This window comes from Pavona decussata, unplaced genomic scaffold (genome assembly GCF_977016875.1).
Source record: "Pavona decussata unplaced genomic scaffold, jaPavDecu1.1 SCAFFOLD_175, whole genome shotgun sequence".
In the NCBI taxonomy this organism is placed as follows: Eukaryota; Metazoa; Cnidaria; class Anthozoa; order Scleractinia; family Agariciidae; genus Pavona; species Pavona decussata.
The window spans coordinates 1,699,586-1,713,560 of record NW_028145586.1 but is presented as its reverse complement, the minus strand read 5'-3'; the positions used below and the strand labels follow the sequence as shown (position 1 = coordinate 1,713,560).

The 13,975-nt window shown below is 37.8% G+C and overlaps 1 protein-coding gene across 1 annotated transcript in view; it reads left to right on the top strand.

Annotated features, from left to right (window-relative positions):
• LOC146463576 (uncharacterized) overlaps nt 1–13,975 on the top strand; it is a 139,013-nt gene that overhangs the window by 43,882 nt on the left and 81,156 nt on the right. The window lies entirely within an intron of this gene.

Sequence of the window (13,975 nt, the reverse complement as noted above, 5' to 3'; positions counted from 1 at the left end):
TGACATTCCCGTATGTAACACAGAATACATAAGCGATTATTTTCCCTTGAGCTGTGCAGCTTTCATTTGGTTCAACATAATTCTACCTTTTCAGTTGTTTTCTAATTGTTAGTAGGTTTTAATATGTATTTAAAGTTTCTTAGGCGTGTTTCTTGTAGTTTCCTCAGCTTGGCTGGCAAATACGAATTTTCTAATAATACCAAAGTAGTTGTTAGGCCAAATCAGGGGGTGGGGGTGGGGGTTGACAGCTACCTTTGATCTTGCCGCTTTTCGGAAAGACATGATCGGCCCTGTAAAGAAATCTGTCTATCATTCGAAAACCGTAAGGAGCTTGCGCGAAATGCGAAGGATTCATGCCATTTTGTCCGTGACGACTCGATGGTAGAAAACGCAGTTAAACGTATTTAAATACTAAACGTATTTAGTTGTTTATTTACTGTTAGCATGTTTTTTTGCGGTAGTACGAAGTTTGAACACTATGATTAATCAAGACCGCTGGAATGAGGTGCCAGCTTTGTTTTAGGTTAGTAGAGCCGTCAGCATTGAAATTGCAAGCGACAAATTGTTCTCCGCTGAGCTGAGATTTTACCAGCGAGTGTATGTGGTGAAAATATGATTTGCAATGTAGCGAACGATTATGGTTTTTGTCGTCTCAGGAAGATATTGTATGTCGACAAAATAGTAGATTTCAATTTCGATTCTTGTTCAGTTCTGAAGAAACTAGAAGCCACCACGCAGTATTTCACGACTGTCATCGCGAAAGCCTAGAATGTAAGCTTATTTCTCAAGATCGGCTTCGAACTTTAATGTAAACTTATTAAAAGCATTTAATTTGTCCCACATTTTATGCGTATTAACTGTGGAAAGCGTAGTTACGAATGAAACAACATGTTTATTTTATGGAATTCTCCATCTGTTTAAATGTTACGTGATGTACGACAGTTATTCCTGTAAGTTTAATTTTAATGCACAAATGGTTTAAATGCATACACAAGGAAAACGGCTTGAGTCCTTAAGAAATTTTTTAGATAAGAAAATTTTGCAACTGGAAAGGATAGCTTATATTATAAAGATCTCAGAAGAAGATTGCTTAACATTATTGTGAATAGAGCTACCAGGTTTGTATGAGCGGTTGCAAGGGTGTTTGTCTCTTGTCTGTACGGGGAGATTAACTTACGTGAAAAGACATTCAGGTCCTTATTCTCTTGTGCAAAAAATTGGGAAGTTGAATTCAGTTATTAATAAGCACCGGGTGAACAATGTACTGATACACTGAGATCCTGCAGAAACCACATGCATGTGCAGAAACCTTGGAAGGCAACATGTAAATATTACTGTCTTACCTGTCACCCTTACAGATGTCCATGACAACCTGTATCGGTATGGTGGTTTTCCCCCATCGGTGGATGTCAAAATGGGGCTACTGGGAATAAACCCTAAAACCCAACAGCAAGGGAGATACAGTACCAAATAGATCTCGGGATGGCAAATCAATCATGTTTTCTCTATGTATGCAACAGCCATTTCGAAGAAGACATTCTAAACTATCACCCCTTGATTACTGAAGTGTTTCGAGCAACTCAAGGATTAACCCAGCTGACCACATTACTCTGCAGTATAATTATGTCATCAGTACATGAAAATATACATCAGAACTGTAACATATTGCAATATTGTTTAATTGGTACATATTGTGTAACATAGTCAAGTGCAATTAGCATATTGTAAATTATGCAATTACTGCACATTTTCACACACTTGCACAGTGTAATGACTGGCTGGAGTTTTCTGTTTAGCACCCTGCCTCTTTTTTGTTTCAGTTCTCACCCCAGAGGTATGATAGACAAAATCTAAAATAATGAAAGATAACTTCACCTCTTTCTTTAAAATGATGAGATTTATTACCAAGCATACATACTGAATTCAAAAGTCAATATTTGTGGCTCACTTGGCAAAGTTGAAGAGCAAAGTGCTGCTAACATCACCTCTCATCTTTTCACAATTTAGAAGAGATTGAAAAGGAAAATCTGTTGTTGAGAGTATGATAGTAACATTTTAACTTAAGCAAAACAGAAAATTAGATCACCAGAACCTCCACAGTTTGTTGACTCCCAGTATGTAGTTGCTGTAAAGGGAAAAAATTCTACAGTGTACATGAATGAAAAAATAGGGAAGGTAACGATAAAATGGAATGGAAGAAGTCTTACTACCTCTCGCGAGTGTCAATTTCTACAGGAGCAGGTCTAGCCCTGTGAACTATGTGTCAGATCTAAATACAGTCAACTCTCTCGTAAGCGACAACCCTTGGTGCACGACAAAGTGGTCGCTTACAGGAGGCGGTCGCTTACGGGAAAGATTAACAAAATAAGCCTAATGCTGGACTGATAAATTAATTACCTAAAAATATTACCCTAGCAGCTAAAATTAGGCAAATAGAAACTAATTTATTTGATTTTTTCACATCTATTCATTCTTCTGAAGAAGCTTTGTGTAACATTTCAGAACAGATCACTGAAACAATTCCCATTTACCTGCAGATCTAATTATAGTAATCTTCTCTGTCTGTAAACTGTCAGTTGTCCGGGGTAGCGTCATTAAAAATTGAACAGTAATTTGGACAAGTCTGTTTCTTCAAAGTGCACAGCTTTCAAAGCTGCTTGTCTCAGGGTGTCAATAATTTCGCCTCTAATTTCTCTCTGCCCACGTTCACATTGATTTTTGTAGGGAATTTCCGGAAGCATGGGTCGCTGTGTGCTTTTATCCAGTTTAACGGATGGAGTTTCTGGTGCGGGCACGTAATCATCCATATCAACTTCAGGGACTGAGTTGGCATCATCATTTTCAAGTCTGGAGCCTGATGCATCCTTGGAAAAACATAAATACATGTCAAAAAGTGACGTAATCATCTTTATTCATGTGTGGTTATGTAAACTAGTATCATGTTGCAAGCAGGGCAAACTGAATTAATAAATGTTTAAAAAAAAACTAAAATAGTTTTGAACTCAATCAGGAAGATTTATTTATTTTAAATTAAAGACAGTCTGCCACGAAGCATCATACAGTACACGTTGGTTTGAGCTAACATTGAACAGGTTTATGTATATCAGAACAGAGGTCATTTTTTATCTGTTTGATTCAAATTGCCAAGAAACAAAGTTGATACATTGTTTTATACAGTCTAAATTGCCTGGGGCATTCCAAGCAAAGAGCCATACAATAAAGCCTTCATAAGGCCGCTGTAATGTAGTGGAGTGATCCCTCATTCAACAATTTCACAGATTTAAATTTGCGTTTACAGTATGTGTTACACTGGCAGCCTCACTTTCTCAAGGGACACAAAACAGAAAAAGAAAAGACTATGCTTACATAGTAATACATAGATGTACATCATGCATACATAGTGATTGAAAAAGGGTTTTAAACTATAATAATAATTGCATGGTTGCCACAGATCTCAATTTTTAGAATCTAGATCTTTCTTTTCCCTGATACATGTAAATATAAAATTTCTCTGACTAAATAGGTAATCAATTTCATCTATAGTTATTGTGGTAGTATCCACTTCCAAACAAAAAACTGAAGGGAGCCCGCTGCTACATTGTATGAACCTGTAAAATCTACATGTAGGGTCACAGGTGCCCAGCATTTCTAGTTATCTGAGTGCAAAAGTTGGCCGTCAGGGCCACCAAGCTCTTCTAGAGCACAGCCCTGATAATAAACAATTGTATCTGACTCGAAATAAAATTCACTACTTTCTTCCTCTGACTTTTGAGCATTTTGGTTTTCCCTGACTATTTCCTTGCCTATGACAACCCTGTTGTACATGTAAAAAGGTGAACATAAAGACTTCACAGTAAAGAATGGCAAAGAAATGGATTCTTGCACAATCACAAGGAGGCTAAGACCTTATAGATACAGGCTGCATTTATATTGTCATAATGATAAATTACTTGATGTTCCAAATTTATCCCAATCCGCATCCTATGGGTGAGTATCATTGGCAGATAACTACACATATGGTAGGAATCCTTTTCCAAAGGGGTTCATAAAAATGAGGCAGTATGAAAAGTCTTTTTGAAGGGGTTTCAACAAAAAAGTGAGGTAGTGAAAACCTGCTTATTCATAGAAAGAGTTCATGAAAAAGAAAATGGGATGTCCCATTTTCTTAATTATGCTTTATTTAAAAATAAAATTTTTTATAATAACTTTTGGAACTCAGCAACAGCCATCAGATTTCAAGGGAGTACTCTTTCACCTAATATCTGAAAATTCTATTTCCTAACTCTTCTCTGTTTTTCATGGTTTTTCTTTTGTTTGCCCCATTTCTAAAATGGTGGATTTCACGAATAATGTCAATAGTGGCTATGGTAAACAAAAGGCAACGATAAGAACCTGGAGTTAACCGGAATATAATACTTCATTCATTCATAACATGTAATATATCTTTCAGTGCAATTTTAATCATGCCCAACAAACTGTTCTCTAACGAACTGTTCTGAAATTTTTTGTCACATTCCAAGCACAAAGGTGGCATGTGCATCAAGTGATAGAAGAGTGAAGGTAAGCTTACCTGAAGTTTACTACACTTCTCTTCCACTTCCAGTCGTGTACGGCAAGAAATACAAATCTTTCTCTTGCAGTTTTTGTTTTTCGGGTCTTTGGAAGCAAAATCCAAGATTTCGGCCTCTTTACGAGTGCACTGCCGCAAATGGTCGAAATCCAAAGCACCATGCTTCCATTCATCGTGACGAAGACAAAAACAAGACGAAGAAAACGGCATCGAGGAACCCTCGCAGATCTAGATCGAAATAAAAAACTATATACAACTATTTACAACTAAGAAATGATATTTACAAATTGTAAACACGTTTTGGCTCCACCAAAAGGGAAAAGCACCGTCAAACTTCGACTCACAATATGGCTTCCGCGTGTGTGTAACATGAGCCCTGACCTTCATAAATGTTGTGTTGTGAAATAACTCGGGACGCTCACATACGATTTTTGCACGAACACACATCACAATGCTTCGTGACGTTTTCTTTCAGTTTCCGACGTCCACGAGGATGAAATCGGTAAATATCGTGGAAAAATCGTAAGCCAAAGGATTTCGGCCAATCAGCACGATGCATTTTATTTAGTTAAGCCAATTATTTGTGGCTGAAAAAAACATTCCGTGCATTCCTTTGCCGTTCCCGCTACCGCTGTTGTCCGGAGCGTTACTTAAAGTCCGCCCTCCTGAAGAAGTGACTCCTACGATTGGTTCAACTGTTCGTCTGCCGTGTGTGGCCGAGAATGACCTAAGAACTACAATCACCTGGACAAAGGATGGAAAGTCTTCACTTCCTGTAGACTCCATGTTTTATTTATTGGCACACTGGTTCTTCAAAACATCAAGAAATCTCACGAGGGATATTACACCTGTAGAGCGACTAATGCACTGACAACAGTAGAAGCTAAAGTCAAAATCAATTCTCCACTTGTTAGTTCCTGTTCTGTGATCCTTATCACAGAACAGGAACTAACAACTAACCTAATACGTCAGCAGTGTAAGCGGAAATTACGTCATTGATCCAGATGGCACAGGAGGTCTGGCACCATTTACAGTGCACTGCGACATGAGTGACAAGAATGGAGTTGGCGTGACAGTCATCAGTCACAACAGAGAAAGCAGAACGTACGTGATTGGATATTGGAATCGAGGTAGCTACTTACGTGATATTCGTTACACAGGAGCGAGTCTGTCTCAACTGGAGACTCTCACTAGAGTCTCTTCACACTGTAAACAGTTCATCAAGTACGAGTGTTATGATTCGGTTTTATGGCTCCACATAAGCGGTCCATATGGATGGTGGGTGTCACGCGATTCTACTAAGATGACGTACTGGGGCGGAGCATTTGTTAGTGGTAAGTGCGCATGCGGGATGACCAACTCATGCGCAGACTCCCGTTATGGTTGTAACTGTGATAAGAATGATCTCGTATGGCGTGAAGACAGCGGTATCCTTACTGACAAGACACGTCTTCCAGTTAAACAGCTCAGGTTTGGGGATACTGGCGGCTACGGAAAAGGTTACCACACACTAGGAAATTTGAAGTGCTACGGCATAGAATGAACAGTGACGTTGTAACGTTTATTTCCAGAATATTTTTTAAATAGTTGGAACGAGAAAGGTGATCATTTTTAGTTTTTACTTCCTTTTTAGCTGATCATTAATGTATACAAATGATATAAAGCAAGAATTATATGCAGTAAGTTTAACATAGATACAACGTATAAAATAGTTATTAAAGATGTGGAAATTTGAAGACTTTGGTTTTTGAGAAGAAGCGAAATTGGAATACCTAGAAAAAAAAAACCTCTCGGAGTAAGGACGAGAACCAACGCGAGCCCGGGGATCGAACACGGGCCACATTGATGGGTTGCGAGTGCTCTCATCACGGCGTCATCCCTAGCCTGCTCCCCATTACCCTTGCGAGATAGATTTAGGAATTCCTAGGATTTCCTAGGAAGGAATTCTTAGGAATTCCTAAGATTTCTTAGGAATTCTTAGGAATCAAAGGTGTGAATTTTCACGGTAAATTCGGACATGGAATTCCTAAGAATTCTTAGGAATTCCTAGTCAAATCAATAAACTTCTCAATTCCTAGATATTCCTTGAGATTCCAAGTTCTTTTAAAATGGCCCTTGGAATTCCTAGGAATTCCTAAGAATGTTCAATCAAATCGATAAACTTCGATTCCGTCAATGCCGAGAAATTCCTTGACATTCCAAGTTCTTATAAAATTGCCCTTGCGTAATTCAATCCTAAGAATTCTAAGAAATTCCAAGCCATTTATTTAGAGGTTAAAAAACGTTGTAAAACTGACATTCTGGCAGTGCCTATTTGACATACTGAGTACATCATGGTTTTGTAACTCTGTGTGCCAATTGAACGTACTGAGTAATCCTGCCGACGTTGTAACCGTGTCATCAAAAATACAAAAGCGGCTGGCAGGGTTGACTCAGAAAATCCTTTACGGCAGACTGATGCCTACTTGTTTTCAAAAAAAAAAAAAAAAAAATACGGATAGCTTATCTAATTGAACCATTATCAAAGATTTTTATTTAAAATCATCTTATAATTTGTCATTTACATGTCAATTTTATTATGAAATTTACTGAAACTACACATAAACATCATCTTCATGCATTTTAAAAACATTCTGCAGCACGATATCATGAAAAAGATATAAAATGATATTACAGGAAAAAAGACATACTGATAATTGTGAAACCTTTGAACAAATCCAATCCTTCATACTGGTAAGGAATTAAAACAAAAACTTGACAAAAACTAGAATGTCATCGTTGTTTGAAACTATTGGAAACGAAATCATTAAAGTGTGTGCACACATTGAGAAAACAGTCTTCAAAACAAAAAAGTGAAATTTGATATATAAATCATGTAATATTAGACATACACCGTATCTGATGCATAAAGTAAACTGGGCTTTGCGTGAACCAGACATTTCTTAACATTTTCATGAAACTTACAATATTGACTGATTCAAAAATTTGTGCGATAATGAATTAAAACTAGAAAAGTTGATTTTAAAATTAAACTGTCAAATCATTGAAAAATGTGTTGTTGTGTAAATACAAGAGAAGAATACAAATTATTTAAACTTAGCTGCTCAGTTCAGTTTTTTAAACTGTTCACGCAGTTTGCGTTGCTGGCCTCTGATAAGATTATTTACTATGCCTCTTTCGGCTTGGTATCTTTGCTCCATGACATCTGAAATTGCAAAACAAAGAACAACTTAAAGCTAATCCGAACAAGGGGTCATTAAGTATAGGATTTAAGTGGGTCTTCGGCAGACCTTAAGCCTTTAAGTGGTAAACGTAAAAGAGTATTATTATATTGTACACCACTAAAAGACTCATTAAGTGCCAGAACTTACAGTAGATGAGGTACAGTTTTTGTCTCTAGAGGCCCACACTTTCACCTCCTGTCACAGTTGTACGCCCCTTGAGGGATGAGAGTCTTACTTCTTCTGAACTGTACAGATGGAATAGTAAGACCTTCAAGCCCTCAAGGGGTTTCGTCGTGTTCTTAATCATCTGCAACAATTGATTCTGCAGGTGAGGAAAAAAAAACACATCAATGTTATGCTGACTAGGTTAGGTTTCAGCTGTCACGATAGAAACGTAATGGTCGAAAATGAATATTAGATCATGAAATATTAATAAATAATAAATGTCAGTTTTTGGGAGGGAGGCAAACTGGAGTATGCGGAGTCAGTAACCCTTGGATCAGGCACAAGAAGCAACAACAAATTCAGTCCACATTTGGCGTCAACGCTGGGAAATGAACCTAGCCACATTGGTGAAGGGCATGTGTTTTCACCACTGTGTCATCCCTGCTCTTCATTATACAATTCTTGGTTTTCACATGACGTCATAAAAAACTGAAATTCATAACTAAACACAATTTTGGGTTTTTATCTTCATCACATATAAGAAAATCTAAATTTCCATCGGCTTGCTTGTTTTCAGCAGGATAGCATTCTTTGTTTTGAAAATAGAGCAGTTTGAATTTTAGATTTTTGCGCAGTGCGTGACAGAAGTATTGCTGCTCTAAACATGTCACGTACATGAAAACATCGATTCGCCCCGTGTTTTTTTAAGGTCTGATCAGCTAACATGTAATAGAAGCGTTAATGTCAATGTGTGGAAGTTCAGCAGAGAGAAGAAAGGCTTTGAAATAGCCAAGGTAAACTCCAGATGTTTTGGCTGGTTTCCGGCCGCCATGTTGGTGCCCATCAGACGGGGCACCAACATGGCGTCCCACTGATACTAAACTCTGTAATTTTCCGTGGTACATTTTCTCGAATAACTCGATTAGGAGATATCGTACAGCCCTGTGGCTTTCACACGTTATTTATGTATCACTCTTCTACAACATATCAATTTCTTGACTTTATCTATTGAATGGTTGAGGATTTTATTTTTTCCCTTGCGTGACGATGTGTGAGGTGAAAACCACCTATATAAATGGAAGAAAGAAAGAAAGAAAGAAAGGAAAGAAAGAAAGAAAGAAAGAAAGAAAGAAAGAAAGAAAGAAAGAAAGAAAGAAAGAAAGAAAGAAAGAAAGAAAATGGTTCAAGAACATAACCTTCTACATTTCATTTTACAGAACGCAGGTTTGGCATGTTTCAATTGAAAATTTTGCCAATTTAAATAATTGCTTTACATGCATTGACAATAAATATTTTTGATTACCTCTTGAGTTTGTTGGCCTTGTGGATCCTGGCCAGGAGTAGGATTTGCCTAAATAGAGAGAAAAATAAGCAAAAGACAACATTGTTTTCTTTTTGAAACCATTCACTAAACCAAGTGTTATAATTGTTGCAGTCTCTGTGGTTTGCTCTCAGAACAGATGCCAATAATAATATTATTAGAGTCATTTTTGTAATGATGCAAAGATACCGAATGATGTATCATTTCTTACAACAAGAGTAATTTAAGCATAATGTGAAGAAGCTTTAGGTTCTTAAGCGAGTGAGATGGAAACAATTGCCCAGAACAATACAATAGTCTGTGCTGTTTTTTGGACATAAAATTCAAGGAGTATTCAAGGAGTACCCAAGCACTTAACCCAATAACGGCCACGTGTTTTCCACGAATAAAATTACTTCACAAATTAGCATATTGTTAATTATTAACCTAATGTGCAGTAAAAATTGACAACTTACTGGGTCAAAGAAACAGCCCTCCTTTGGTCTAGAATAGCTAGAATTTCTAATTGTCGAATAAAATTCCTAATCGATCCTGAATCTGAAGGGCCATGCTATGCTTCAGTTCGAACATTTCACAATAGTAATAAATTCTCACTGGGAGCTTCCACTCCCAAACGCCCCAGTATGAGAAGAGACGAGCCCTGAGGCGGAAAGGAGCGAGAGCTCAGGCACGAAAGTGAGCCATCGCTGCGGGGAGGTGGGTGGGGCGACAACCTGAGATCTTGTGTCCGTTTTAACGAAGAGAGGAATAAACAGGATAAAACAGGCCTTATTCTACTAAACTTGTAAATATTATGCATAACCGGTTCCCCTGAGGATCCACAGATGCGCGGGAATTTGAATACACAGGTCTCATAGAAATAGGGGGCGTTTGTGCTTGACGGCCCCCAGTGGGAATAAGTCTTCCCGAAAAGGTGTTACCATAGTGTATAATAAAATATAAAATGAATAAATGAGAATTTCAGTGGCACATCCAGAGTGGCTCTTTTTCCACGGCTTCCAGGTCGAATTTAATTTTGGAAATGATGGTTTTTGTGGATGGAGGGACACCGAAGTACCCGGAGAAAAACCCTCGCAGCAGGGACGAGAACCAACAAAAAACTAAGCCCACATACGGGTGTCAACACCAAGAATCAAACCCGGGCCACATTGGTGGGAGGCTGAGTGCCCTCACCACTGCGCCATCCCTGCTCTCCAAATATTTTCAGTCTTCACTTTTCAATTTCTTTCTTCAAAGAACTGGAAAAAACTGATCGGCCTTACCCAGCTTTTTGCTAAATTAATACTTTTCCTCCTTTATCATACCAAATCACCAAAACCTGACTACTCTTCAAATTTTATACACCGCACTAGATTGAACAGCTAGCCTTCAACCTAAAATGCTTTATATATTTCGCTTTGATGTACAAGCCTGTGTTGATCGTGAAAATAGAGGTACTTTGCTGCATTCCTCGTGGAACACTGATTCCCATTAGTTCTAGTACTTTCATTTTGCCACAGTAGTTTGGATCAGACAGCAATTCAAAATACGATAACTACGTGCAACCTAAAAACACGGGATACCAGGCAAACACGTGTAAACAAAGATCTTTAGCCTGAGGAAAAAAGGATCAAAGAAACTCGATGAATAAATGTTAATAACAGAGCTATGTTCGTATTTTAAATTGCTACGATAAGTTCAAAGCACAGTATTTTGCAAATCAATTGCAAGCCGCCCTTCTTTTGTTTGACCGCTGGAACCTACCTTTTCTTGTTGGTCCAGTGATTGTTTGAAAGTGGGCGCCAATAATGCGGCGTGATTGGCCACTTTTAGAAGCAGCTGAAAAAAACTCACGGTTACAGTCTTGATGTCTTTACCATCAGAGCTGAGCTGTTAAGGAGACAGCAGATATTAAGAATCACTACACTTCAAAGAACGTAATCCACAGATTCAAAACTTGTAACCAGCTACGCACAGCATAACAAACCGGACCAGAGAAAGGACTGGGGTTTCTAATAAAAAATGTGGTGATGCGTCTGTGGGAAGAAGAAACGAATGTTTGGTTTATCAACAGAGTTGATAACTAAAGGTAAATTGGCCACCGTAAAGAGATTCGATAATAAAGCGTTTACCCTTGTTATTTAATTAAAAGGGATTTGCTGAAGCAAAGACATGCAAAAATTACAGAGAGATTTAAGGCTTGACGTTTCGGAGTCATCTTGACTCCATTATCAAGAGAAAAAATCAGTTTGTGAACGCGGATATTTAAATAGGCTAGAGCTGAAAATTAACATATTAATAGATGGTCAAACAAATACTTTAGTAAATTAAGTTTAAAAGTAGGAACTGCCATCCAACCTGTGTTTGTGAGTCGAAAACTCAATGAAGATCTTAAGGTGCAAGAAGCCAAGCCCTCCATTGTCAACCAACAATGTGTAGTATACGAATTTAAATGTAACCTGTGCGATGCAGGATATGTGGGGTATACGTGTGGGCACCTGCATGAGCGCGTAGACGGACACAAAAGAAAGTCGTCTTCAATTTACAAACATTACCATCTTCAACATAATGACCAGATACCACAGCGTTTTTTAGAACGGTTTCACGTTCTTGCGAAATGCACCAGCAAATTTGATTGCCTCATTCATGAGATGCTATTCATACGCAAACTGAAACCAGAACTGAACGTGCAAACTGATTCAATTCGCGCTATTTAAAGTATTTGTTTGACCATCTATTAATATGTTAAATTTCAGCTCTAGCCTATTTAAATATCCGCGTTCACAAACTGATTTTTTCTCTTGATAATGGAGTCAAGATGACTCCGAAACGTCGAGCCTTAAATCTCTCTGTAACCCTTGTTATTACACGGTCATACAGAAAACGAGAACAAGAAACATTGATAGAAGTCTTTAAGAATGATAATTTATGAACAAGTGTTGGAATTCTTTATTGAGGTTGTTTTTGTGCCCGTGTTCAACCAGCGACTCAGCTTGTAAACTACGGGTGTAAAAGGTTTATTATTACAGACCTGAGTACTGGTCAGAAGCTTTCATTAAATGATCACTATTTAACAAATATTCCACCAGCGCGCGTTGGACTTGAGATTATATATAGCCAATGAAGCGAATATCGTTGAGTTGACTGTAATCATCTCGTACACAAAAAGCTCAAGTGGAATATTTGTTTTATTAAAAGCAAGTAAGAAATTTGCTTTGTCTTGTTGATTTCATTTTTTAAGAACAACAACAAGACGATTTAATGGCCATCATTTCTCGGCCATGGTATAATGGCTGATATGAACCTCTGATTAAGGCCACAGCGTGATTGGAGCCAAACAAATGCAAGCTAACTTGTTTGATAGATTTTACTTAACTGCGATTGAATTTCAAAAACTGAAACAGGAAAGTTCTTTCTTTGTGTCTTTGTAATGCAAAAATATGGAAGAACGTTATCAAAGCGGCTGACTTTATCGTCTAATAACCACCGCCCAATTTTGTACCACGTGACGTGGTTTATCCAACGAGAACCCGCGGAAATTAATCGCTCCTTGTTCAACTGTTTATTTTTCGTACAATCTATCTGCCTATCCTCCGATATACCAGCCGCCAGAAAGGGTTTATTTACTAAATATAGCATGGCTGATAGACCAATCAAAACCCTGAAATTACATTTTCCAATGATCCAAGTTTTCAAATTAGGTTTATATAAAACGACTTAGTAGTAAGAGCCAGTACCACAGTAAAGAACAGATTATTCGGTCAATTTTTAGGATTTCATCCTCAGACTCAAAAGTAAGAACCACCGTTTGCAGCACGATAAACGGAAACTGAAACTGGAAAATTGACAGATGGATGATATGACCTTTTCAAAATACTGTAAAGGGAATAAACAGCATTGGTCTTTTACCCTTTAAACTGCTGAATGGGATACCACCGTTCATAAATGACAAATTACTTTTGTATTTCAACAGATATTTTACAGTGACGTGATAAAAGACCATAAAAGCGTAATCCGACAGTTGTTTTCTTTCTTACTCAACTCGTTTGACCTCAGTAAAATGATGCACTTCCTGTGCCACTGAATCTACAGAACAAGCAGAAACACGATCTGATATATATTGTGGATTGTTAGAAGTTAATTAGTGAATCTCGCACGAAAGGAAAGGACTAACATATCCTAAGCACGAACTACACCACAGTGAACTGGTCTGAAAGCCGGCAAAGAAGACAAAAAAAATCCTCTGAAAATATTTTAAATGCGAAGTTTTCCGTGGCAGTCGCGAGAACAATGAAAAAACAAGATCAAGTAGAGAAGCGTGCAAACAGATTTCGCAGCTTGTGTTCCATGTCTGGCTTGCTGTTGTCTGTTGTGTGTTGTATCGCACTTATTCACGTGGAACTCAGAATACAAGAACATCATCGACTGATATCACACTCAGTAACAACATGTGATCAGTTAGAGACACAAGTCCTTCGTAAATTACAGGAGAATTACGAAAGATGGAAAGATGATCAAGACAGCCATTTACAAGGTCATTGGCAGGAGACAAGAGGTAAGTTCCGCTCCTGTCTTTGGCATTTTGAAAACATTTTTATTTGACAATGTATCTGCATTCCTGTCTGTCTTTAATCTCACTTTCCTTCAAATAGTTATGCAACAATTTGTAAGCCAAAATTTAAACTTTCCCGATTGAGCTCATAAAGGAACATGGAG